The sequence below is a fragment of the Nicotiana sylvestris genome, chromosome 7 (genome assembly GCF_000393655.2).
Source record: "Nicotiana sylvestris chromosome 7, ASM39365v2, whole genome shotgun sequence".
In the NCBI taxonomy this organism is placed as follows: domain Eukaryota; kingdom Viridiplantae; phylum Streptophyta; class Magnoliopsida; order Solanales; family Solanaceae; genus Nicotiana; species Nicotiana sylvestris.
Genome location: NC_091063.1, coordinates 5,954,460 through 5,958,705, shown reverse-complemented (window position 1 = coordinate 5,958,705; position 4,246 = coordinate 5,954,460).

Genomic DNA, 4,246 nt, shown 5'->3' with positions numbered 1-4,246 from the left:
TGGCCGCCGGATTTATGCTGAAAGGGCACCAGGGCGGCTGCTAGGGTTTCAGGGGTTTGGGGTCCTTTTTGAGAGAGACGAAGGAACGGGGTGGGGCTTGGATAGGGGGGGCGAGGTAAAAGGGGTTAGGTTTATATATGCATTGAGGGTTTAGATCCTGGCCGTTGGATCAAGTGAGATCTATGGCCAGGATCTATTCACTTAGGAAGGACGACGTCGTTTAGGCGTGTGGTGGGTGAGACCGGGTAGGGAAATGGGTCGGATCAGATTAACGGGTCTAGGGGAGGGCCTGGATCCGTTGGATCAATGGGGTTGGACGGCTCAGATTAACTTGCATGAAACGGCGTCGTTTGAGGGTAAAGGAGCATCCTAATCAGGACCGTTCGTTTGAATCAGATCAACGGCTCCAATAGGGACGCTGATACGGCGTCGTTTGGGTCCGTGCTTGGGCAGGCCTGATTTGGACTGGATCTGTGCTAGTTTTGGGCCTCACTTCGGGGCCCAATTTGATTTTCCCACAACCTTTCCCCTCTTTAATTAACAAAATTAAACTAAAACTCCTAAACAAATTGTAAAAAATTAAAAAAAATAAAAATTACACACATAACAATTAACACCCCGTTAAACAAAAATCACTTAATGATAAAAACATATATTTTTGATTTTCTCTTTTTTTCTTTTGGAGTAATTTTCGTGAAGCAAAAATCACATGCTTACACTATGTATAACTGTTCGCGATTTCAATATGGAATTGAGTATCACCAATGAGAACACAGCTGCAGGTGTGCAATATTATTTTTTCTAGAAATTCTGGTAAATTGTAAATGAACTACAATTTATCTATATTGTATCTACAAATAAACTACTTATATATATCAGTATGGATTTCTGTAATATCTACAAAATTTCTACATTTATTCTACATTAAAACTACAAAAAATTTAAAAAATTAATATGAAATACTGAATTTCAACCTTTCTACAAATTATCTACAAATTTTCTACAAACTGGTGATAACAATATTTATATTTATTTTCATGAAGGTTCATCTGGAATACTAACATTACTTGATATGCCAACATCTCCCGTTATAGAGGAATATGAAAGTATAATAATAACAGATAGTACATCAAGTTCCATTGAAGTAGGACAAGTATACCAAGACAAGGAAATAATTGCAATTGCAATGAAGCACTATTCTGTCATGCACAAGTTCCAATTCAGGGTTAAAAGATCTAATGCTAGAAGGTATGAACATATAAATAGTCAAATATTTTTTTTTTTTAATTTTGTAGTTTATTTGTAAATTTTTACTTCTTCAGTTTTCCTTTTGATAATGTTTAGCAAAATTGTAGTTAAATTGTAGTTATATTGTATTTATTATTGTATAATGTGATTGTTTAAGCTAAAACAAGTATTTTTTTAATCTAAATTTTAACCCATTGTTTAAAATGTATTTATTTTGTAGCTACTGGCTGATATGTATTGGTGAAATTGTACATGGCACTTCAAGGCAACTAGCATAAATGATTCTGCAATGTTCAAGGTCAGAAATTTCGACAAACAACACACATGCTCTTTAATGGACAATATATGCATACAATGTAAACCTACTGCCATGGTAGTTGGTATCATGGTTATTCCAAAATATTCTGATCCTAAGACAATTTACACCCCAAAAAACATTCAATTTGACATGTTGTCTGAACACAACGTGATCTAACCTACATGCAAGCCTGGAGAGCAAAGGAAAAGGCTTTACAGTTTTTGAGAGGTCATCCTACTAATTCCTACAGCAAAATTGCCTGGTTATTTGTATATTCTAGAGAAGACTTATCTGGGGTTTGTAGTTAAATTGAAGAAGACAGACGATGACTGTTTCTTGTATGTATTTTTTGTGATTTATACGTCAATCAGTGGTTGGAAATATTGTAGGCCAGTTGTAGTAGTTGTCACACCTCCTTTTTCCGCACCCGCGAGGGTACAAGGGAGTTTTTTCCAATTAAAGGACAATCGAAATGGGATTTATTTATTTATTTCAGAGTCGCCACTTGGGAGATTTAGGGTGTACCAAGTCACCAATTTTAATCCCGAATCGAGGAAAAGAATGACTCCATATTACAGTCTGCGTACCAGAAATCCGGATAAGGAATTCTGTTAACCCGGGAGAAGGTGTTAGGCATTCCCGAGTTCCGTGGTTCTAGCACGGTCGCTCAACTGTTATATTCGGCTTGATTATCTGATTTTATACAAATATGAACTTATGTGCAAATTTTATCTTTTAACCGCTTTATTATTATTGTTTTTAAAAGAAATGTGAACATCGCTTAAAACACGTCTTTGGACTGCGTCACATGAAATGCACCCACAATCCGGAACACGTTTTATTTGATGTTTTGGGATTTGGATTCGGGTCGCATGAAATGCACACCCGGGCTTAAGAAAGTAAAATATTAAGCACGCGCCTAAAGAGACTATCGCGTTATTATTTTGGGAAGACCGTGAAATTCGCTAAACGGCCTGTCTGAATTCCAAGTAAATTTAAAACAAGTATTTACTGAGGGCCCCGCAATTTGTATTTTTATTCGGCGAGGCTCATCTCATTCTTATCTTTTTAAAAGGAATTTGCAACGTCATGGAAATGCATCTCAGACCACGCCACAATCAATATACCCGTGATTAGAGACACATTTCGATTCCGTTGAGATTTGGATTTGGGTCACATAAATGTGCACCGAGTTTAAGGAGATAACATTATTAAATGCGCGCCTAAAGCAACTAGCGCATTGTTATTTTGGGACGGCCGTAAAATTCGCTAAACGGCATGTCCCGAATTCTAATTATTTTAATATATACATTTAGAGGGCCCCGCGGCTTGTGCATTTTTTTTTCTTTTTTTTTTTTTGCGAGGCTCGTCTCATTTTTACTATTTAAGGGCAAACTTAAAACAACTGCGATTTTCTACTAGTGAAGCCATCCGAGATTAAACAAAAAAATAAATTCTAATAGGTAATAATATCCATGGTAAAAATGAAGAGCAATTCAACAAAGACGATACACAAACACTGCATAGGAAATCCATACCGTTTCATTCCATTTAAGCAAATATCACAAGTTTAAAAATGCGTATGCACCTGTTTGAAGCAAGAACAACAACCAACTGGACCGACAACTGTCGAAAACCTCTCCAACGACGGAACCTCGATGTCAAGCTCAACGATATCAGACCGGAAGCCACGAGCACAACCCAACGACAACCTCCGACGGACTGCGTGATGACAGCGAATAAACAGCGGTCACTGGGCACGCGAATGGCGACTGGATAATCGCCTGGTTGCGATGGAGATTGGAGGAGAAGGGGTGGTTGTTTGGAGAGTGGCCGACGGGTGTGATGGAAACGAACAACAACAGCAATGGCTGTTGCTCGAATGGCGCAACAATGGTGGCAGCAGTAGGGTCGACGGGCAGTTGAAGAAAAAGACGATAGTATCTTTCTCTTCAGGTGGTTTTAGGCGATGGGGAAGGTGACGAGCCTGTTTGGACAGAAGGACGGTCGACTGCTGCAGCGGGGGTTGCTGCAGCTCAACAAAACGAGGGGTCGTGGGTTATGGAGGATCGCCGGACTAGTTTTTAGTTACGGCGATGGAGAAGAAGTGGTCGTGGGGCTGGTTGGTTCGGCAGGTGGTCGACGGAGGGAGCTGGTGGTTTGTTGATGGAGGTGGCGTTTGGGTGGTGATGGAGTGGTTGCGATTGGTTTCTGTTTGGTGGTGGTGGTGTTTTGACGTGGGGGAGTGGGGTTATGGTCGCCGGTGGTTCAGGCGTTGGGAGGTTGCGGACGGTTTGGGTGAGGGTTTTTTGGATGTGAGTGCAGTAGGGTTTTTGGTTTTTCAAAGGAGGAGGAAGATGAACAGTGCTCCTCCTCCAAAATTTCAAAATCTCTCTCCTTTCCTGTGTTTGCCCGTGCATTTGTAGCACTTGCCAAGGAAAATGGACCCCACGTGTGTAGGGGTCCAAGATTTGTGTCCCCCATGCGCGGTGGGGTTCCCCGTGTACGGTGTTCCGTCCGTGTTCCCCATGCGTGTCCCCCATGTGTGGTGGACTCGGATTATTATGGGCTAGGTCCGAAAATTAGGCCTAAAAACCGGGTAGTTTGAACCCGAATATTATTCTTTTGCTCGGACCCAAGAATAAGAACACGACGTTGTTCGACTAATCCTATGTAAGCAAAATAACTACCAAAATAAGA